We start from the raw sequence: 24,831 nt of genomic DNA on the forward strand, positions 1-24,831 counted from the left end.
TTCCCCATAATAGTAAAGGGCATATAAAATGCATGAGACAAAGTTAGCTCCTTCTAAAGATATAGATTAAAACTGAAACTGCACTTAGAAATGTGAAAAACTGAACGAAGAGTTCTGAGTCTGGGACAGTTGTCTGTGATACAGGGGAAATATTGAAGACTGTCAGAAAGTATCAGAGCACAGTGATAGCAGCACTAACCAATGCCACTGCCCTGCTGCTCTGCAATCGATTGCTGATGAAGTAATTGTTTATTTTGTCTACTGTTAACTCTAGAAGACTTTTATTGTAGCAGTGCAGGGTAAAATGTACTTAGAAACAGGAGAAATTAGAGTCAGTGGGAAATAGCTGCACACTCCCCTGTTTCATGTGTGTCTTCCATGAACCATAACCTGTGAATGTATGTAGCATCAATGGTGTTGAGAGCTCTGAGCTCAGCAATAAATCCAGTGCTAATGACATCTGAACTGGGATGTGAGGATTTATAGTAATTCATGTTACCTCTATAATGGTTCACCTGTGTGTACAGTACAAGTCATGTATGTGCTTTTCCTGAATTTTTGACTCACCCTAAAATACAAGAGGGAAGAAAGATCCTGGTTTTGGAAAACTATAAAGGTAATTTGTGTACTGATGTGCTTCCTTAGAAGGGTTTGGAGGTACTTTATACAAGAAAATATCTGAATCTTTCTTGCTTAGCATGAATAGTAAATATTTATTAAAAGTATGGCCATGGCAATTGGATATTCTGAGTTACAACTCTATAATGCAAATTTTACAACATCCTTATAAACTTAACTTTGCTTTATACCTAATAAAAATAGGAATTTAAATGGCAAAAATATGCATTACAAAAAAAGTAAAATATCAGAAGACAAAAACATTTAAATATTCATGATACTAAACTAGGAGCTGTGGTTCTGGGCAGTTTCACTGCAGTCAGCTTGTAAGGGAATCCTATTTTGTTCCCTTTGCAGGAGTTAAAGAGAAACTAGGGCTATGTGAAGAGAGTTAGGTCTGAAAGCCAGCTGGTTCCCAATAGTGGCCTGACCTGGTCATAGAAAGGTGAATTATAGCAGCCACTGGGGAGGGAGTATTCAGGCATGTGCTGATGCTTTAAAGCATCATTTGATTATGTTTATAAATGCTGGATTTAGTATTGGTGGGCAATAAAGGCTGGTTTGTACAGAGGAGAAACTTCTTGGAAAGGTAACTTATGCTCAGTTCATTTGTCTCGACATGAGAGGGGTGATGCTCAGTTGAAGATATGCATGCTGGTATTATTGAGGTTTTCCTCCAGTCCCCAGGGTTAGAATTGTTCCAAGACAAAGATCCCAGAACGACACTCCTCATCTTGAACTGAAGTTAAAGCTGTAGTTTATAACAACAAAGTTGTTGAAATAATTGCTTTTCTGATGTGTGACCATGACCAAAATCTTTCTTTTCTCATGTAAAGTATGCACATGACCAGTTTTTCTTGTGTCAAGTTCTTGCAAATACGATTAAAGAAATCGGGCAATAGTTCCAAGGAAATATTAGTTACTCAGGATGATTTCTTTAAACTATCATCAGAATATCTATTCTTTTTATTATAAAGTTCAGGCCTAAACAGGCATTTTCTCATTAGATTTGTCAGGTATGTATTGAGCTACAGAGAATGTTAGTTTGCATGAAAACAGTGAATTTCCCTATGTGCACACTTGTATCCCATGTCCTACATACTGTGGTGTGGTATCCTCTTCCAGAGGGTTACCTCTGATGGACAGGATTAGGGGAAATCCTTGTTTCTTTGGTGATTTTCAAACACTATCAGACAATGATGCCAACTAAGAGTGAATTAATGAGATATTGGAGCCTGGCAAGTAGAAAGTGGCTTTAAATAACCCTGATTAGCCTTTCCTCAGTTCCTTAGAGCGCAGGCAAGGCTTGAGCAACAACAAAGACCCCACACTCACACTTTTTATTAGTTTGGTGGAAAAAGAGTGTGCTTTTCAGAGGGTGTTAATTAAAAGATTTAGGTCCATTCACACTGGGCATATCCCTTGTTTCATCTTTCCCTCCTTTTTGTGTAGTTTGTTTGCCATGTGAGAGGTAGAACTGCTGTTATGACAGAAAATGTTGACTTTTAAAGAGTTTGCTCAGATCTTATCTGTGAGAAAAATATAAGCCGTAATTGAGCATATGAGTTTCACTTTTTATGTGATGGCTTCATTAGACATGAACTTTTATTTTAAGTAATTTAATATGTCTTTCACTCTTTTCAAAACAATTTTTTACCCCTCTTCTGTCTTTCTTAGGGGATATATCCCCCAGATCTTTGTAGTTGCTACATTTTGCATGTTTAGTAAATGAAATAAAAATCTTCAAACCCCTTAATCATAAAGCTATGCTTTTATAAACCTTAACCATAGTAAAATCACTACATTAGCCTCTTCTAGTTGTGTGTAATCCAGAGTCTACAGATTGTGTTCATCCAAGATTTTTTTCAGAATTTCAGAAATATATAAATGTATGTTAAGTATCTGAAACCTGAGTAAATGATATAATTACAAAATTATCTGCTGTACTTCAGGACTGGTTTTTAAAAATATTTCCAGCACTATTCAATACCTTTTTTTTTCCAAATGAGATAGGCTGTATTTATTTGTCTGATTCAGCCAAAAATTCTGCAGCTTACCAAAAATCTGTCAAACAAAAATGTAGAAAGAGGAGACAGTAGAACACTCAGATTATTTTTGTGATGGTCAAATCCTGAATCTGAATTGTAGTCAATGAAACCATGGGGATATGACTGAATGAAAATCACATTTGATTTCAAGTTATTTTCTAGCTTACAAATTTGTGTCTTTTAAGGCTATATTTTAGAAACATGTAAGCATCTCTAATAATAATGTGAAACTCATACACGTACAGAACATGACTTGGTAAAAATTCTTTGTGCTCACATTTAAAATTGTATTATACAAAAGGGGATGTAAAATCCAAGTAAAGGCTCACTCTTTCTTGAAAAGTGAATGTCCTGTGTGCAAGGCTGCTCTACTGAAGTGAACTGTGTAGTCTCTCTCTAATAGCTCTGAAATATTTTTCATAAAATTGTTTGATCTCCCCCCTCAGTATGGGAAGGTGAGGATACTGGTGGGGCATTGGGGGGAGAGAGAATTCTGGGTCTTTTTATAAAACAAGCTAATAGACAGTTAATTATTGCTGCATGCTTTCACTGGCAAACATCTACAGCACACTTTAAAAAAGAAAAAAGAGAAGGGTGATTGCTGCTTGTTAATGGACTCTGCTATTTTACAGCACTGTAGTCGAGCAGCCACCTACAGTTCATCCTTATGTTAATACTAACGTTACCAATTTTAACATTATGTGCCTCTTTCCACTGGCCCCTGTTGGAACCAACAGCCTACGGCAAGTGCTGTACTGCCTTTTACTTAATTGCTCCTTAAAGCTAACAGTGAATTACATTAAGTGTAATTTCATTGTCGTTGGATCTTGGTGAGTTTGAGGTGGCACGTTTGCCATGGGAGTTCTTTTTCTCTGGTTCAGTGGCTATATCCGGGTGGGATGCATTTCTCCTGGAGTAATCCAGGAGAATCTTTCCTTTGAAGAGGAACAGATGTAGATTTACATATCTGGAGGTCTCTGGCCTCTGATGAGATTAGTTGGTGTTTTTAAACCCTACTGGAAGGTGCATATTTAATAAATGCCTAAAGCAAGCCTGTGTGAAATGGCTGGGCCCTGGGAGACTTTGAATGAGAGGAGAGGAGGAGATGTCAAGTTGCACATTGTGGTACCATCATAATCACTGCTGAAAATAGGCCAACACTTGAAATAACAAATAGATTCAGATTCTGTTGTAAAAGCAGCGAAGAAAAAATGGACAAGGGAACTGGCTCAAAAGCATTTAGGTTTAAATTTCAACTGATCATTTTGTTTCTAATTTCCTAATAGGGAAGACATGAAAATGTAAAGGTTCAAAACTGGCAATCCTCCCTGCCCCCTGCCAAATAATCTGTGCTTTTTAAACATGCTTATTTGAGGTAACTGCATGCCTTGCAATATAAATTAGTATTTTTGCTTTATTGAAAGAGTGTATTTTGAGATGGAGGGGAAGGGCTTGTGGTAAAGCTGGAGATTAAATAAACTTCCATGAGAAAGAGTAAGTTTATCTGACAGCAGATTTCTGTTCTTTTAAGCAGAAAATAAGCATGAAACAGAAGTTAAAAATTCTACATCAAACACTTCTCTTGGTGTGCTGTTCCTTGCAGTGTAGCTATGGCACATATGCTACCATGGTAAAACTGCAGTAACACGTTCTCATTGCTGCTGGTTTGGATGCAGATCCCACAACGATTTTTGATTGTACTCAGAGCACTTGACATTGTCCAGGCTTTCTAAACGCCTTATAATCTCATCCCCCTTCCTTTCCTGTCACCTCTTTTCAGTTTTTTGCGAGGTTTTATTTTCTCTCGGTTGTGTCCCCGTTCCGCGTTGCCGAGCGGGTCGTGCAGCGCCATTGTGGGGGAGCTGCGGTGCAGAGAGGGAGATCGCACCCCAGCATTGCTGGGGAGCTGCAGAGCCAGTGCCCGGCCACCTTCATGTCCTGCCCCTGTCCCACTGGGTGTGCCCGTGCCCTGGCTCAGCTCTCTGCCCCGCACCGAGCCCCTGTCACCTGCAGTGCCATCTGCCCCCTCCTGTCATTGCAGCACGGCTCCTGTGCTGGCCCTGCCCGCCGCTGTCACCTACACGGCTCCTTCGCGTGTGAGAGCTCGCTCCTGTCCCACCATCCCGAGATCCCTGTCTGCCCCCCGCCATCTGCCTCTATGGTTCCCCTCGGTATTGCCCCTGAAGCGTCAGTGCAGGTTACCGTTCCTGGGCTGGGGTGTTTCATCATTTCAGGGGCTCTGCTGTAGCTGGGTGCACAGAGGGAAGGGGCAGCCGCCCTTTCAGAGGTACTCGAGCTCTCAGCCAAAGCCTGCAAGCGACACTGTTAATCCCTCACGTGAAAGGGCAAAAAGCTAAAAGAATACAAGACTCTGCTGAGATTAAGAGAGAAACAAACAGAGCCCAGTGTAACAAAAGAAGGTGCTCAGATCTGTAGATAAGGAGCTTTCCGAGGCCCCTGAGCAAGGACCCTGTTTAACTCCCTGCAGAGCACCAAAGGATCTGCAGGGCTCAGGGACAGAGCGGCAGGAGAGATGAAACAGCAAGAGTTAAGACAAGGAGACTGTTCCCTGCCTGAACTGCATTTTTCAACTTCCAGCTAAATTTTATTGTGTGGTTAGAACCAATTCCTGTTCTGGACCTAGTTTAATTTCATTCTGGAAATGCGACCATCTACTATGTAGACACACTATTATTACTCTCCAGCATCTAGTGATAATTGCCCAAATGGGTACAAACCATATTTTATTGTTACTTTTGTTTGGTTAAACTTAGGAGAGGGACTGCTTGCCATCGGGCTCTGAGTAAGAAAGCACTTTATAATAGTGTTTGTAAGCAGTATCTTTGCCAGTGATGATGAAAGCAACATAAAATTGTTTTCGGAAGAAATTTACTCCTTGGTTGAAGCTCAGCCCAAGGCATATATATAATTTGTGTCCTTTTAAGCTTTATTTTTGAGGCCTGAGTGAGACTGATGGTGCACTGGTGTAGACTTGGTGCAGTGGAAAATATTGCTCTGGGGACTCAGTATTTGGCTATTTTTCAGGGAAAACTCCCAATTGTTTTCAATGTGCAAATACCACAAAAGCCCCTATTTTGAGTTCTCTCTCATTAGATTGCAAAACAGTTTCAATTATATCCTATGGATTTCACAGTCATGTAACTTCCTGAACACCCACATTGAGGAAAGAAAGGTTTCACGTTTGGATCTCTGTTTTGCTAACATACCAGCTAACAAAACCCCACAGGACCACATTGGACAGCTACAACATGAGTATTATTCTAAGAAATAGTCAACATTTGTCAGCCCTGACCACATGGTGACATCTGAATTTAGCACAGTTTTCCCTGTCCTCGGAATAAAAAGATACCTAGGGAAAGCTTAGTTGGTAAATGACTGTTGACCTTGCCTTTTTTTCTAAACTTTCTTATTATGGACCGCTTACTAGGCAGAAAAAAAACCCCAAAAAACTATGTGAGATAAAACTATCTATAAAATTAAACAACCTAAGCAGAAGACTTTGAAAAGCCTCATGTCAATGTGGTAGTACTAGATTGTCTGCTGGATAGAAAAACAGCATGAATAAACACTGGATTGGAAAACAGTGGCATTAATAGTACTTGTCAAATGGACTGTGCAGCAATGGGTACTCAGGATGGGAAAATTCCCCAGTACTATCTGGTCTCATCCAAAACTCCTCTGGTAGTTTGCTGAAGTAATGAGTAAGTACTTCAAGGAATTGGAAGTGTTGTTGTATTCAAAATGACATTCATTTTAGGGGTGATTAGACAAGCTCCTCTTCTAGAGATGGAACTGTATTACCAGCCTTTGGAGTTTGGATGGAAGTCCTAGTGGGCCAAGTGCAGCTTGCCTTGTATGTAATCAGGTGTTGTTTTTGTTCTCCTCTCTGAAGGGAGAACACATTCCCTCATGGGAACACCTGTGTGCTGCCCTGCACAGAGGGCTGCCCACACAGGCCCCTGGTTCCCTAAACCCCTGTCCATGAGCCTCTGGCAGTTCAGTTCTGACCCAAATAACAGGCACTTCACATGGCTGTTCTCATCACTATGAAGGGCTTTACATTTTTGTTGTCTTTTCCCACTTTTACTCTGCTTTGAAAACCTAGTCCTCCTCCTTGGCAATTGCTATGGGACAAGGACCAGCTGCCATGCAGGAGGTACTTTCCACAAGCCTCTCATTTTTCACAACCTCTCTGCCTTTAGTTAACTCTGAGGTTTGTTGCTTTATCAGATAAAACAAATCTTCCAGAACTGATGTCTGCTAACACTGATTCTTTACTTTCTTTTCAAATATAGTCCATAATTTTGGGGAGCAATTTTGTCCATTCAGACTATTTCATCTATTTTCAGGAGTCTAACCTTCACAGAGTCCTTTTTCAAGCTCTTTAGTACTTTTTTTGGCACTAATCACAACCAAAGAAGTAAAACAATCTGTGTTACAGATAGTCCAAGATCAGTCTCTCTCCGGTATCACTAGAAACATTTTGGTGGACAAGCTGTTCTTTGCTCCATCAGAATTGTGGTGTTATTTCCCCCTGTCTATTTCAGGGAAGTATAATTTTTCCAGATTTTATCCTGGTCCTTTTTTATTCCTGCACCTTTATAACACACTCTTTTGATAACACTGAAAAGAAAGATAGATTGATGTCACTGCTTTTATTTTTTTTTTCCATAGCTTTGTTTCTTTAGATAAAAAAAGTGAATGTTCATACCATGTTTAATTTGCAAGATTTACTTTTTGGAAACTCCTGAATTGCAACATTAAAAGTTTCTTCCTAACTTATCATGGCCTTGTTTCTCACCTCTGGTATTTGTAGCTCTTCTTTTGTTTTGTGTAAGCTTGTTCCTCATTAGTTACACACCCCATGTATCTCCAGAATGATCTACATGGGTTCGTTTTGCCACAGCAGTTTCTATTTTTGATATTTCTTGTCTGTGTCAAGTTTTTTATAAGGCAATGACTATTGCATTTAATAATCTCATGTACCCTTACTAGAGAATGCTCTGCTCTCTGTATGCTGTCCTGCTGACATTTCCTTGGGCTCTTCCTTAATCAAATCACTGTGACTTATGGCAAGATAAGACTTTAGTTTTCCCCTGAACTTTTTCTGTAAGTTTCAAAATTTTTACCTTTTCTGAAGTTGTACTTTTTATACTTCTTTCATGCCTTATTCTTCTCTCACTTCTAAATTCTGTATTGGTTGTAATTAGGCTCTGCCCAGCTCTGCAGAATTTTTAAATGAAAAAGCCATGTGTGTTTGCACTGAACACAACACAGGGCTTAGTTCCTGTGAATTTATCAAGTGCTCTACTTGTGAAATCACCACATGTGCCTGTCTAAATTAAGCTTTTTATCACTAGCTATTCTCTTAAAATACGTATTTAAATGTCCAAAACATATGCAATACAATTTTATTAGAGTCTTCTACTCTAAAATCTCTATAGTTCTCTTTAAAAATTGTCTGCCAGCCTATCCCTGTGGATTGCTGCCTGCTGCCCAGCTCCCCTTGCCCAGGACCAGGCTGTGAAGAGAGGCCTGAGAGGCCACTTCCAAAGGACTGCCTGTGGAGACAGGGGAACCAAAAGGGCTGTGCTGGTTATTTTGCTGTGCATTTCAGTGAAAAGCTGGTTCTGACAGCTTAAAATCATATGAACCATATCTCAAGGATACTTTCTCAGTACTGAGCTTTGTAGCAAAATATGAATTTCTGTGGAAAAGGAGCAGTCTTAGATTTCTCCTTCCTCTCTTCTCAGCAGCAACCCTGCTTGGTCTACTTCGTTGCTCAGGACCTGGTTAGATCCATATTCTTAAGAGTTTGGGAGGAACAGGGTGATTTTGTGTTTATGTAACCCAAACTTTAACTCCAGTTGTACAGTCTGATCTATTAGTTTCTTGCTTGCACATTGGAGTTGACAAAGGCGGGGGGGGGAAGCATAAAATGCATGGGTTGAGATCAAGACAGTTTAATGTTCTGCTCTGAAAGATACTATGGAAATTATCTGAGGTCTATAATTAAAAGTCCCCTATTTTGTATTTACTGATATAATGTACAAATAGTCACTACTTCCATTTCTGTCAGTGGCAAAATTTTTGTTATCTAGAGGTACAGAGCCAATCTACAAAATAGCTGTCAAAAATAAATACACAGAGTAGCTTCAGTTGGGGAACAGAAGAGATGTGTTTGTGATTTCTCTAAAAACAGTTGAAATCTATTGTGTGATTATAATTAATTTTGTATTTGTAATTATAGTGGGCACAGGATTGGGTCTAAAGATGAAAAGATCATTAAAAAGATCATAAAACAGATCACTGCTGTTGTCTGTGAAATATGTAATGAATCTGATTGTCAAAGTCACACAAGTCCTTTTCTGTTCTGCTGAAGGTGCCCACACCAAGAGCCAGACACAGTTTCCATCCCACAGCTGCTATTGCACCCCCACTAACCTGTTCAGCTCTCATGCTCCAAAGACCTGCATCATGTAAATCAGGCAAAAGCCTGGAAACTATTTTTCAGCAGCCATGATTCATAGTTACCCTCTGAAAGCTGAAAAAGAGGAACAAATGGGCAGCATGGCAAGAGAAATGGTATCAGTTCTGAGGGAAGGCACAGAGTGTGATGAATGCCTGCCTGGTGTGCAGGTCTGTGGGTGCTCAGGTGTTGGAACATCTCTGAAGCTTTTCAAGACTGTGACTGAACCAATGCTTAAGGTTCTCCAGGTCTTTATCCGCTGCCTGCCTTGCCTGTCTGGGTGGCAGGACATCCCTCTGCACACAGCTCTGCTGGGGGTTGGATGTGCTTTTGCAAGTACTCTCTGCCATTCCTCCTTGTGGGAATTGCTTCATGGTGAGAGTTCAAAGCATGAACTCTCTCTGAAGATTTACTTTTAAAGCCTATCTGTTAACAAGACATGTTTAGTAAAAATGGTAAAGCAGAAGTGTTTGGGTCTATTAATAAGGTCACTGATGCTTGAATTAAATTCACTCAAATGTGAAGCTATCATGAGAGCAATGAATCTTTTAAGTCTTCTAAATAGGTCTTGAGCTCCATTTGTATGCATCTTTATGGAAAATATGGAGTTCCGTGCAATTACAAGTCACATTATGGAAACTATACCTGAAAAAATGATATGTGAAAAGTGGCACTGATTGCCATCTTCCAAAGCATCTGCAATTCTAATCCCATCCAGACATCTTGGGTTCATGAAGACTAATTTTGTATTCAGTTGTATGAGTAAATGCAACTTAATCATATTTGCATTGAATTCATTCAAACACCCAACAATCCTTGCTCTTGGAGGGAGAGCAGTGATGACTCTTTGCAGGCTTAGATTTAGAAAACCCTTTCTTGAATCAAAGGCAGAGACACTCAAGTTGGAGCTACCCCAAGTACCACATGGGTAACCTCTTCTCACATTTCCTGTCTTGTTTTTCCTACATGCAAACAGCTTTGGCTAGAGTGATGGCCAAGAAAAAAATCCTGGCATTTGAGGAGCAGATTTTATGCAGGCCTTTTTTTTTTTTTTTTTTTCCTTTCTGGAAACTCCCTCTGTAAATTTTAGCCTTCATATCTGTCCTAGTTTTAGCTGGGATAGAGTTAATTTTCCTCTTAGCAGCTGGCACAGGGCTGTGTTTTGGATTTAGTAGGAGAATAATGGTGATAACATGGTACTATTTAGTAATTTTTCTGCCTCTGTTTTGTATTTTGGTGTTAGTTTTGGACATTTCGTCAGTGATTCTATCTGGGCTATAGTTCAGATAAAGGACAGCCAAGCTTTCATTTAGCCACAAAACACAAATGATTTCGTGCCATTGCCATCTCCACTTTGGTGTTGAGGAGGAGCTGAAGCTGAGGAGATGCTGAAGCTCTTGTGCCTGTTGGAGTTGTACTGTTGCTACAGAAAAAAGTTGTTAGATTCCAGGTATGAACGAGTTAATGTCAGCATTTGGTTCAGTGTTGTGAAACTATATATTATCTATTGTATTTCCTTGGCCTTAAGTGGATTCTAGCATGGGATGAATTAGGTTGGCTAGATATTTTCTGCTGACTGTGATATCCCTGTTGAGCAGCTTTCCCAGTACGAATATATTTGGCCCTTCTTTTTTTTTCCCCACAAGCTATATCCCTGTATAAAAACAGCTTTATCTCTAAAGAGCAAATAACACCCAGTGCTCATAACAGATGCCAAGAAATGTTTCTGTTTTGATTTTTGAAAATAAAAATTCAACTGTGTTCAATAAAATTCAGAAGCCGTTTTCCTCTGTGGAAATTAAAGGAATCCAAGGAAGTCTAGGAAGATAGCGACCTTCCTAATTAAAGCGGTAGCAACTGCAGGAATCCGGTTTTTACAACCACCTCTATCTCACTGTGCTGAGAACAAAGCAGTCCTCCATTAATATTTTATTTTCTCTTTTCTTCCACTATAACAATGCTCTATGTTCTGTGAGAGCCCTGGAAAGACATGCAGAGCTATGTTAATTATGGCTTAAATAATTGACACTCTGATTGTGTTGTACTTTGCGAATTGTATGTGGCGTGTCACTGGTTCTACATATAATTACATCTATTCACTGCCATCATTTTTCCCACTTACATCACAGTATACAGTAGTCTACATGGCAAAATCGTGTGCAGTAACTAATAATGTCTTCACCAAATGACCTTTGTTTTTAAACACATGGAGTGTGTGTAGCAGTGGAGGTCTGATTGCCATCAGAGTTAACACATGCATCCAGGAAGATCTATTATGAAACAGTGAATGTCAGGGGAGTTGGGGGTCTGCAGCAGAAGCACACTCGGGGTCTAAGGAGTAGGTATTAGGAACTTTCCAGTGTGGTCTGATGGTAATTCCTTAATTAACATTGCATCCAGATTTTCAGCTTCTGGGATCCCAGAAATTTATTGTTTGTTGTTTTATAGATGTGTGCATTAATGACTGACATTATTAAGTACATCCAGCTATAGTACATACAGTACCCTGCAACAACATAAACAAGCTTTCAAGATTCATCTTCAGGTGTTGACTGAGTCATTCTGAAAGCTTGAGTTTATGCACATGTTGGGAGAGTGAGTAACCAGATTCTTCTTGGAGTACCTCATTAGTCGACATGACTGCTACACAGCCACTTCCACTTCAGCGTTTGTGCAGTCAGCAGCTAACTTGAAAATTAAAGCTTATCTCTTACAATGCAGCCTTAAGTGAACTAAAAAAAACATTTACAGCTTTTTCAAAAGCCTGCATCATCAAGGGGTATAGCAGAGTTCATGCCTTTGTTTGGAAATAGAATAACTCCCTGCTAAAATGAACCCACTTTGGAAATTGTTCCTGTCTGCTCTGCATGTTTGTCCTCCTGCTTTCCAATAACCTTCTGCCCAACTGGAATTGATAAGGGAGAGGGATTAGGGTTAGAAGGGCTACAAGCACAAGTTATCCTCAGACAACCTGAGAGGTTTGCAGCAATGACCACTTTGGAACAATTGCTCCATGCGTGTCCTTCCCAGTAAAAGTGAGTGCATTCACCACAGTGAGGGTGGGCAGACGGACCACTTCAGGTTTACTGTGGAATAAAGACATGTAAAAGAAGGTTCACTTATAAAGACACACCTTCTTATGTTCTAATAACTTGTCTAGGGAACCAAACCTTTAATGTTTTTGTGATTCATATCCTGGTAATTAACTGAATAACTGAAATGGTAATGTAGAGAGGATCCATAGAAACAGATTTGAGATCAGCAGTGATTTCAGGGGCTTTGACAATGAGTCACTTACTGTGAAAAGCTGGAAGACTAACACTCTTGGTATCACACATAAACCTTCAAAAAAGTAGGGAACTATTGGGTGCTTCTAAAAAATTTTTTTTTTTAAATAGAAAAAAAAATTAATAACACTGGGGTTTGTGTCACACATAATAAACATGATGGTGAAATCCTGAAATTACTGCAGGATTGAAATATTTGTACTAGAAATTGACATTATTGTTGGGGGTTTTGTATATGTTTCTTTGTGTTTTGGGGTATATATATTTTTGTACTTTTAGGATATTTTGTATATGGTTTGGTTTGTTTTTTGGTTTTTTTTTAAAGAGACCCAATATTCATTCCTTCTTCTTTTTCTAGCCTGGAAAATTATTCACAATGTAGAAACATTAGGAATGCAACCATTTATATGAAGCAACAACATGTTGAATGCTACTGGGCTTAAAAAACATGTTTTCGGTGATAGAGAGTACTAGAAGCAGCAAGGATGGATCTCCTAGGATATCAGCCTAGATATGTGATACATCCTAGAAACCTGGAAGGCTTATGAATGAGAGAAGTGAAAAAGTATTCTCAATTAATGGGGAAAAAAACCCATTCTCTGGAAATGTCAGCTGGGATTTTTGAAGTATTTAGCAATTGTCTGTGTCTGGCCCAGCTTGGAAAGCTGTCCCAGCTTAGGACATCACTTGAACATGTGGTTCTATGCTGCTGATGGAGCAGAAGTGTTACATGAAGCTGAGCATCCCACATATGGATGGGCTTAGGAATGTGCGGAAATGCTTTGTCTGAATTAAGGACCCTGTTTAGAGGCTCCCATGCATTGGCAGAGGTTGAAAAGGTTTATCTTGAAAATAAGGAATGCAGCTTGTTGTACTCATTTTGTGTGTGTGCGTGTGTGTTTGTTCTAAAAGTAATGTTAGTCACATGAGAAATTGTATTATATTAAAAAAGCACATATACAAAATACTGGCCTAATTTTTCTATGCTGCAAAAGAGTTCAGGAGTTGTTCTCTGAAAATTCTTTATGTATGTGTAGTTTTACACTTAGGAAAGTAACAAATGCTTTTAATCAAGATGGACAATTGTGTGCAGGCAGGAGAGACATGATGATAGATTGAAAATGCAAAGGATTTTTTTGTCTTCCAGAAGTTTAGTACACATGGTTAAAAATTTTCAAAAAAGAATTTGACAGAGCTTTCTCATATCAAAAATCAATGCAAAACTGCGCTGTAAATTGAAAAAACCATCTTGCTTGCGTATCAGGGATAAGTCTTTTTTTTATCTTATTTTCCTTTATTCCTCAGTGTTGTTACCAAAACAAGTATTTCAGTGCATTAGAAAATGTAATTTGAGTCAACTAATACCTCAGTCGGTTCTGAGATATATGTAATTTCCTGTGATGTTGAACAGAGAGAATTGATTTCAAATGTATATTTTTGGATTAAGGTGAAGGGATCAAGTAGGAACGTAACTCTTATGTCTGATGATTGAATTGGACCTGCCATATGAGCAGAGCAGAATCCTAAAGGATGATATCTGTGACATATAAATGCCATGTCTATATATTAATTTTGTGCCTATAAGGAGAGCTGGGTAGGAAAGTGGTGAATCAGTAAAAGAGTATTTGTAGCACACAGAAAGGCATCTCAGCAGTTTCTCTATGTGTATTCCTGAAATAATTCCTAGTCACCTGATCCATGTACAGAACATGGAATAAACAAGAAACTTCTCATCACTGACTACTCATGTACTGGAAACTCCCTGCGTGGATTTTGTGAGCAGAGCCTGTGTTTGAGACCTAAATGTTAAGCCAGTGTAACTCATGCTCTGGGCTGGGCTTTGCTGTGCAGTGGACTTTGAAGGCCACTGCAAAATTTTCTTTCAGGTGAATTCAGATGACAAATCCAAGTGGGTACATGATTTTTCTTTTAAATCTGATTTCCCCAGGAAATTATATAAATTTTTGTCTGTATGTTTTCAATGAATAATTTTTGAACCACTCTGCTGACTACATGTGGCAGAAAAGCAAAGACTGTAATATTATGACTATTTCATGAAAAGAAGTGGCTCAGCAGGTCCTACTAATCCCTTTGATCCAGACAGGTAACAGCGAAAATGCACCTTTCCTTGGCAAAAGAGTTTTTGCAGAAAAAAATGACAGAAATGAGAGGCTCTGTGAAGGTCAAGTTGCAAAATAATTCCATAAACAGCAAAACCCATTTAATGAAAATTTTGAACATAGTTCTATGAGGTACCATTCTGTAGGACCTTAGAAAGTTATCTGTGGTATTTCTGCATACAAATTGTACTTGAAAGTAGTTCAAAGCTGATGGACTGTACACATGAACATGTAATTTTTTACCACTAGTGTGCATCTGTAGTTATGTTTGCATTTTTTTCTTATATTGTAGAGGTTGTATATTTTACATATTTCACATAGAAATGGACATGTTTTTTTATTTGCTGCCCATTTCAAGTCTCTAAATGTATTATAAATTTTGTCCATCTGGATACAATATTCTTGGTTTTTAGGGCAACAAATGCCCCTTTCTTCTTTCCACTCTTCTTTCACAGCCTAGATAACTCCAGTCATGATTCAGAAAGTATATGAGCAGCAAAGTACTCTTCAGATTATCAGTTGATCACAAATGTTCTTTGATGTGTCTTTAGTACTCAGTATTTTCAGAAGAGACCAATGATATAGTGATACCCCAGGCAGTGGATACTTGAAAGAAGTGTGGTCTTTATTTAGTGCATAATCTTCATTCTGTGAACATCAGGCTTATATCAAGGGTAGGTCTTTGGATTGCAGAATAAATGTGAGTAAATAGTTGCTTTTAAAAATTTTAGAATGTGTCCATAACCTGGCTATGGAAATAATAATTTTATTTATAAGCCAGCATTCAAGGTGAATGTTTCACTCTTACATGTTGATATGAACTAATACCTGAAAGCAAATGCTCCTTACATATATTTCTTTACAGTTATAATCAGAGAAACACCAAATTTCCTGAGTTTAGCTTTCTCCTCCTTTAAAAGGATTAAGTTTTATTAAAGTTCAAATGGGTAACTGATGAGCTCGCATTTGCTAAAGTCTTAAATTGAAAGCCTTCTAGATCAGTTTGGTATCTCTGCAAGTCCTGAAGATGTTTCTCTCTGTTCACTCAAATGTATTTTTCAACATTTACTGTGAACATGCAAACATTTTCTAGTTGTATTGTTTTAATGGAGAAGCAGCTATGAGTGATGTAATTCTACATGGTCTTTTGCCTTTTCTATACAGCTGTTGCAAAATTAAAAAGCTGTAAAGTTACAAATGGCTTCATATGAAGCAATACACAGCATGGAATTTCCTGCCAGTGGTTAAAATAATACAATTACTTTTAACAGATGAAAATAGTTAAGCAGGTCCCTGTTTAAAAAAATGAAAAAACCTTTCTGCTGAAAGTATCTCTTTAAAACATTTGCTTGAAAATAAGTAACAAACAATCATGGCATGGAGTACTTTTACTCTTTTGGGGTTTTGGCATACAACACAGATCAAGAAGAATAATCACAGTGACAGGTAAGAAATCTGTAAAAGAAAAGCTTTATTTGAGCACAATTCACCAGACGTACATCTTAGTTTAGTCTTGTCTCCATCTGCAGAGTAAACCAGCCATATGCTTGGAGACATCATTGTCTTTTCTCTTTTTTTAAATCCCCTGCACCAAAAAAGAAAAGTCATTAGATTTGACAAGACTGGTACATTTTGTAGTAATTACAAGGGGGCACAAAACAAAACCAGACCAGTTTCACAATGTCCGTGATTGTCCTAATGCACCAAAGAATGTTTTTTACGTTCTGTTAGGGGGAAACTGATTAATTGGTTCTTTGTAACTCCAAATTGAAATCACAGTGTAACCTGATGGTGCGCAGCACAGGAGGCCTTTGGGGATGCCAAACTTTGGACACAAGTCTGGGACTATGTGGAGTCCCAGAACTATTGTGTTCAGTGAGCTGTGAAAAGTCATTCAGAAGAGAAACACTCAGCATCCTTTATTTATTTGCATTGAAATATTTATCTGTGATGTGAGGCATTCATAATAGATTGTCAATCTCTTGTGCCTTGTGATGAATCTGGGTGTCTTGCATTGAATTCTAAGTATTTTCTTCTGTGAATAATTTCATAATTGTCACATTTCCAACCTAAGAATATAACCTGACCTTTGGATCCAAGTTACCTTTTTTTTTTCTTTCTCTAGTAGTAAGGAAATCCAACCTTTAACTTTCTGCTAAAAAAACAAAAAACAAAAACCAGAAAAAAAAACCCCTCACCTGCCTAAATTATTAATTTTTACACTTAGATATTAAAACTCAATCAACCTGAAAATTCATGTCTTGCTGCTCTTTCCTGATAATTGAAGGAAATTATTTATGTAGCATAGATTAATATTGTTCCATGTTCTACCTGACATTCCAGATTAAAGTATGACTTTGAAACAGAAGTGGGTTGGGACTGAAATACCTTATGCAACCAGTCTAGTACTTGGAAAGCAGTGTGTTAGGTCCTTAGTACCAAAGCTCACTGAGGAAAGAAATTTTTACTTCCATCTTATATCCTGGGTGGAACAGAGAGCAGAATGAGCTTGGGAGAAAAAACAAATTAGATAAAGAGAACAAAGGCATGTTAACAATAGCAGTGTGCATCTTCAGTCCTTGGCACTGACTTTCAGGGAGATGGATGTCACAAAAGATGTGGTTTTGGTAGAAAGACAGGAAAGTCTCTTTTGAAGCTGCATCTAACACCATCATAGGCTCCTTTGAGCTGTGCACTGATTCAGAGAAGGGTCTCTTTTTTCACTGTTTTGGGACAATCAAACACACAAATAACATCTAGAGTAACACTTGGCATTTCTGGCATAACTCTGGGCCATTTCCTATATTGTAGGAAGCTGTGCTGACCCACCAGTACAAGCAAGTTTAGTCTGAGATTTTCGAGTGAGCTTCTCTTAGCCTTTTCTATCTTCCTTTGTCTTCCTTTCATCTGTGATTGAAAAAGGATCTTGGAGCCAAGAGAAAAGGCAGCAGTTTAAAGGAGGATGAACAGGGCTAACCCAGAACACAAAGGGTGGAGGTGTATCTGCTCACTGCTGGCATGCAGCCATCGTGGTTATCAGCTTAATAGCATAACTTAACAGGAAGAATTACACTCGTGACCTTCTGCTCCATCAGCACAAGCTTCTATCACTTGAGCTAAAGGAGAATCTCCATTAGTAGTTGCTCATTGTCACAGGGCACATATCCCTCTCTTGGGCCAACCACTTATAACGACAAGATATCATAAACACTTGAACAGCTCTGATTTTGTCCAGTAGAGGGAAGTGGATAGACGCAAACACTAACTCAATATGTTAGGGAGAGATATCATCAACATATTAACCACATCATGCATGATTGGCAAAAGGCGGAACGATCGCAGAACCTCGCGTTCCTCACCACTGCCAAAATCTTGGTATTGACTCAGGAGCATTTCCACTGGAGTTGCTGTGTCTTGCACTGTCACTGTTTTTTGAATTACAGAGCTGCCAAAAAAGAGTAATCTGGATCACAAACCAATTTACCTTGTTGATGAAAATAACATGTAGCTGGTTTATGAACAGCACTCATTAAGTTCAATTTTTCAAATTATGCTTTGAGGGAAGAAGACTGTTGAAAAATACCTTTAAGAGAGAGCTGGCAATAAGTTGCATTTCAAAAATTGGTGCCTTTTTCCTTGGAAATAGGAATGGAATAGTAAATTGGGTACTGCCACAGAACTCCTCCAAAGTGAGAACTCCAAAGCATTTGGATGCTGGATTTCCACTTTAGTGTCAATCAGTATTTCTTGGGTAACATGATAAAAGCAAAATATTTCAGAACTAGCTTTCTTCTAGACCCCTATTTACTTGCTTACAGTAGCCCAGTGGCTGTTCCCTGGGGAGAAAGACAGTTACTGAATTTAGAATTGCTCCTTGTCAGCTTGAGCTGTGCAGGTACTACCTATCCAGTAGGAAAAAAAAAAAAAGAAGTGTTTGCCTGTTTTGGAGTTGTGCTTGGATTATGAGCCTTTTTTGTTTTTTCAAGAGGGCCTTAAAGGCAAAGATGTACCACTCAGCAGTGATAATCACACTGCTGTACCATGGAAACATGGCCAACTGTATCAAGTATTCCTAAGCCTGTGACAGGCAATCATCAGCCCAGTCTTTCTTTGGAACTGCTTGAAGCAGTCTTCTTATTTTTTAATGCTGAATGATTCTCCAAAAGGTCCACCAGCTCCTTTCCTCTCCACTGGATTAGTTGGAGTGTCCAAATTTTAAAGGATGCCAACTGGCTTGCAACCAGCCATTTATTGAGCAGCTCCTGTTCCAGAGGCATTTTCCCCCCAACAACTTTGGCTGTTTCTCATCCTCATTCCTTTCTGTACAGAATTCTGAAGTCCCTGTAGAGGTTTCATAACATCCTGAAGCCTTCATCAAATGGTAAATTGGTATTCTGTTAGGCTGTCAAGAAGGATTAGAAGGAAGGATCTATTCTTCTTCTTATTCTCATTCTTTAATGACAAGTTACATTGCCAGGCTGTCCACTAAATCACATTAGGCAAGGTCTAATTTCCTTCTTCATACCAAAATAGAGAGGAACCAGAAACAAAAAAAAAATCTCCTACTTAGGACATGCGTTGAGAATTCAGGGAATTCTTGTGCTACTGCAATTCTGTTTTACAAGTTAGCATTTCATTAGCATGGAAATGTTTATTGTCCCGTAACTGCTTTCCTCTTTTCTTTTGGAAATATATATACACACCCATTTTAAATATTTGTGAAGCTTTAAAACAATCTGCGTTGGTGAATTTCATCAAAAGCATGAAGAGTTAATGCCTTGACATGTATTTTCACAGAGAAATTTTCAACTAGTTCTGTGAGTCTCACATTCTTTGTCAGGAATTATCCCTTTCATCCTCACAAAAGGATTTGGGGTTTTGCTGGAAACTGAAGATCCTGTGTTTACCAGCCCTGCTTTCACCATTACACGCGTGTACCTCTCCCATTGCAGTCAGTATCAATGTTTGTGGGTGTAAACATGAAGACATATTTGCTGAGAAGGAGTCTGGAGAATGAAGAAATGTGTGTTGTAATGCTAGAAACCATTCTAAATTTAGTGCTGATGGAGCACGGACTACTTCCCTATGTCTGGGGCATGATTGGCCTTCAAAGGAAAAAGGGGGAGATGCCTTGAATAGAGGGAGGGGAAGGAAAAATAGAATATCCACAACTGGCTTAATTCACCCCCAAAATACACCTTCTGTGCCTCTTGCTTCCATGTTTGGAGTGCTGGCAAAACATCATGGTTCATGCAGGTTTTTGTATTTTTCCATGCTAGTGATAGATGTAGTGATGGGCAGATTAGATTAATTGCAAGAATATAAGTGGGAAATGTACCCGGTGGGCAGTGGAGGCTGCACTAACCAAACACAGAGCTGGGAGAGTTCAATGAGCGTTAATGCTGTGCTGCATCCTGCAAGACCAGAATGAATGCCACACATTTCCAAGCGTAAGAAATTCTGCATAAATAGGACATTCAATTATTTATGAATAGACTGCAAGTCAGTGATTAATTAGCATTTTAAATATGGTTGATTAACACATTAACCCTATTTTATGAAAACTCTTTTAAAAGATACATATTACATGTGCTTCCATTTGATTTTCACATTTCTGATGTCTTTCATCTGTTAGATTACTGTGTCCTATAAGACTTTCTAGAACGTTTAATTATTTACTTTACAAATGCAGGATGTTATAATGATATTTGTAAAGAAAAAGCTAGGATAATGAATATACAATACAGTATTAGCAGCTTCCCCAACTGTTGACAGGAGGTTAGGGGGGTATGGGTGGAGGAAGAAAGAAAATCAAAACAAGATAATAATGTTGCATTAGATGTATACAAGTGAATATGCAATAAGCATTGGGAATAGTGTACAAAAGCAATAACATAATTTACCATTCTGTATGAAAGAACTAGCTGAGGTGCTTTTGTTTGTATTGAAGGTAACATTTGGAAGCTTCCACTGGAAAGCAGAATATAACCTAGAAATGGTTTGCGTTATCAGTTAAAGAAGAAAACGTTTACTTGTTTAATAATCAGTCATTTATTTCTATTATTAATTATTCATCTATCTCTCAGCGATCAGTAGCAGATGAGCTGCTACCCTACCAAGGGCTGGGATTTACCTGCCAGACCTAAAAATGAAGAGAAAGGAAAGAGAGGAAAGCCTCCCCCTCACCCTCCAATCAGTAGCTCAGTTAATTTCAAACTGTTTGTTTCTGTGTAGGCTGATTAAGTGCCAGTTACCTAATAGCCTAAGATGCCTAATTCCTGTATATTCAGATAGCTACCCACAGACTGTTCTTGTGTAATAAAGTGAAATTGTGCTGGGAGGGAAACTGTCAGAACTGACCTTTTTTTTGGGGTCTTGTCTCATGGCATACAGAATGGAGAGGACATTCAGTCTTCAGAGCGCTCAGCATCTCAGGAGGGTCCCTGTTTAAAGTACACCCCTGCTCCTCTGCAGTAAATAGTCAATATTCTTTCATGAAGGCATATCCTTAAATATTTTGTGTAATTGGCTCTGTCGCCATTTCTGCAAAAGGATATTGAAATTGATGGTGTTAGAGTTGGCTATTTCCCCCTACATTATTAAGGACAAAAGCCCTGCAAGACATTCCTGTGCTTGGAATTTTCCAAAGTTAAGGCATGAGTGAAAAAAAGGGGGGAGAACACATGATACTGAAAATTGGTCAACTGGCTCTTCACCTGAAAAATTACTTATTAGCAGGGATATCATCAAAGTACAGTGTAGATTCATGGACCAGTCATTGAAAAAGGGCATAATAGGAAGTTCTTACTTAATCAATGAGATTGTGTAGGTGAGGAGCGTGTTGTCTACAGTATGCTTTTATATGTTGCATAGATAGGCAAGATGACTGCTAGTGTCATTGGCCTGCTGCTCAAGTCTTCTTCTCCAGAAATTCTTCCTTTTCAGTAATGTTATTTTGCCAGCAAAACTATCCCTAATGTTTCACAGTGTTGTGTTTCCTGTCTGAAGAAACAATCAAACAAACAAATTAAAACTGCCAGGTATTTAAATTTTTTATTTGATTAATTCTGCTTTTTGGCCTCAAAGTATAGGGTCAGCTATTTCCTTTTTTGATGATAATTAAAAGTGGAGGTAGCCATGTTACAGTGAAGGTCCAAACTTTGAAAGGTGGGCATTGGAGTATCTGGACGTGTTGCATGCTGCACTGCATTAATACACCCTGTACAAGGGTATGTGATTACCATGCATAAGGAGGCTTGTGGAGCAAGTTCAGTGAAGTCATTATGATGATATCATTGCTGGTGGCCATTACTCTACATTACTAGTGGCCATTACTGTAATCTAAATGGACATTGGGAGGAGATTATGGTGAAAGGTGCTAATGGCTTGCACATTAGAAGTCCTTAACATATAAGCACCCAGGATGAAAGTCTATGTAGAAAGAGTTAAATAAATTGTGCAGCATCTCCCCCCAGGGAGTCATTAAAGGTATTATGCAAGTTTAAGTACTCTTCTTTATCTGGGCTATTAGACCTTTCAAACTAGGGGGTCTAAAGGAAAGAGCTCCTGAGTAGTGGTTTTCCCAGGTGTAAAATCAAGCCGGTGGGCTGGGGTTGAAGGGTGGTGGGTGAGAGTGGAAGATAATCTATAGTTTAAGCAGGTAAATCTGTCAGATTTCCCAAGTGCTAGAGAAAAAACTGCTAAGTATGTGCAGTTTTCATTTTCAAAGGAAGAAAGTGTGCATCTTTTAGGGCTTTACTTTGGAATACAGTCAAATTATGCACCTCTTCTTCAGCTCAAAGAGGTGGACAAGAGAGGTTTGCTATATTATTGCAATAATTTGTTCCAATGTCTCTTTTTCTTAAAATATCTATATAGATATTGATATATAGATTTATCTAGTAGAGTAGCAACATATAGAGTGCAAGTATTCTCGTAATGTAAATATCTGCTGCCACAAAGATTTTCCAATACTATTAATATAAAACATTAGGCATTGCCAAAATCCTATGGTTTTTACTCTCTGTCTGGAATAAATAATGGAAGACAGGAATAAGTAGAACAGGGAAATAAATTCTTCCTCTCAGCAGAGGATCCCCTTGCAGAGATGTGTATTTTCTTCCTCCAGTATGCCTCCAGAGCTGATAGTAAAAGGAATTCAGAAACCTCAGGTAGAACACAAGGCATCAACCCAGCTCTGCCCTGGGAAGGATTCCTGGTTGTTAAAACAACTCTCTGTAGTTGGAGTTTATTTTCAGGTCTTTACCTTCATGGCCAAGAAAAATATATGTAAAACTATGGCAAGTCTTAGAGGATCAAAACCTAAAGTATACCAAGAGTAAGGGATTTTCTATTTATGAGCCTATCTTGGCTTATCTGATTTGAGGTATGTGGCTGAGTCAAATCTATCTATTTGCAGAAAATTTTTCAAGGCTTCATGTTTGTACAAAGCCTTACTATGAAGAAGATAAATCATTGTTAAAGATAAGCCATTATAGCCAAAATAGAAACCAAAGAGTGAGAGGTGGTAAAACAATGCATTTAGGGATGCAAAACTCAGTTCAGGGTAGTTCTGGATGAAACTTGAGGTACAGTTGAACTTGAATACCTTCAGATGGCTATGATAAATATGCAGGAATTCTGGTCCTGAGTCCTCTGTACAAGTCTTGGGGGATGTAGTCAGAGAACGACCAGCTCCACTCTCCCCCAGGGCAGTGGTTTCCCTCCCAATGTAGGATGAGCCACCAGTTTGTTTGCACTAAGTCTTGTACTGAGCTGAAGGCACACTGTGTTATTGAAGTGCACACATTGGCCCAGAAAGTTTTATCTTACAGTTTAGGTATAAACTTAAATGCTTTAATGCAATTTTAATTAAGGCATGGATTAGAGAGGAAGAGGACAGCGTAGGAATATTTCCACAGAAGTTTATTGAGCGTGCACAGTAGCAAAAGAGAAACAATTTGGGTTTTGTCCCACAATGCTTTAGTCTTCAAAGGTTGCAAATCCTCTAATTAATTGGCAGGTAGAAAATAGGCTGTACAGAAGTTAATTCACTGGGGGCTACAATTGCTGCGGCTGTGCCCTCAGTGCCTGTTACAGTCCTGATCCAAAGTCAGTTGAAGCCAATCGATCAGGCCCTAATTGCACACTGATTAGTATCGCTGAGCTTGGCAGCATAGTAAATCTTTAAGAATTAAGAGCCACTGTGTTTTTTGGAGTAGCTCTTTTCACCATTATGTGTGACTGATAACTTGCAGTGGGATTTAAACACAAATATTGTATTATTGAGAGACAACACTATGTGTAATTGTTGCCAAGATAATAGATGAAATAGCTCAACTTCCTTTGGAAAAGTTTCAAAGGTTGAAAAGTTTCAGACAGGCATTTTTTGCAGGTGTAATGAAAGGATCAGCGTGTATTTCCCACAAGGGCTTTCATTTTTCATTTTTATCCTTAAGAGAAGCCAGTGGCGCTTCCTGAGTATTGTCATTGACTAAGGCACAAAGAAGGAGAAAAAAGAAACAATTGATAAAAAAAAAAAAGAAAGAAAAAGTGAATCAAAACATGACTTCTTGTTTTCAAGAAGAAGGGCCAACTTTTACTTTATAGTAACAGCTTTGAGATCAGCAGCTGTGGGATTACATGGCAGAGGTTTGTAAAAAAAATCAATAAGTGCTGCTGTTTGGAGAGAGGGAAAGAAAGGACAGCTAACTAGACCAGATTGTAACAGTTCTGCAAGCAGTCACAATGCTCACCTTACAACAGCGCAGACCTGCAAATTATTAAATAATAAATCACAAAGTCGAACAGTCTTGGGTGGACAGAATGCGTTTGACTGTAAAGCAGACAGAGGCCTATGAATTATTCACATCTCAAGCAAAGATAAAACAAGCGGAGAAGAAATGAGAAGAATTCTTCCAAACAGGTTCTCCTGTACTGAAATATACCTTTTGATTACTGATACATATTTGGGGATTCAACCGGTCAAAGTCATGCCAGAACTAAGAAGAAGGAGACAACTGCAACCTAGGTTTAGTGCTATGGGAAAATCCTGGAATTAATAAGTAACTTCAGAAGTAATGTTCCTGTGAAATATCATTTTGCAATATTAGTATGTTAGCAATTAAGGGGGAAAAAATAGATCTCAGAAAAAATTGTCATAGAAATGTCAAGATCTCAAGTATTTTCTTTAATTTAGTGAGTTAAAACTTTGTAGGATATTATTTTAATCAGAAAAGCAAGCTGGAAGCTGAAGATTTGCTAATGAA

The sequence above is a fragment of the Melozone crissalis genome, unplaced genomic scaffold (genome assembly GCF_028551555.1).
Source record: "Melozone crissalis strain CALT ecotype California unplaced genomic scaffold, PUWL_Pcris_2 ptg000007l_1, whole genome shotgun sequence".
Classification (NCBI taxonomy): domain Eukaryota; kingdom Metazoa; phylum Chordata; class Aves; order Passeriformes; family Passerellidae; genus Melozone; species Melozone crissalis.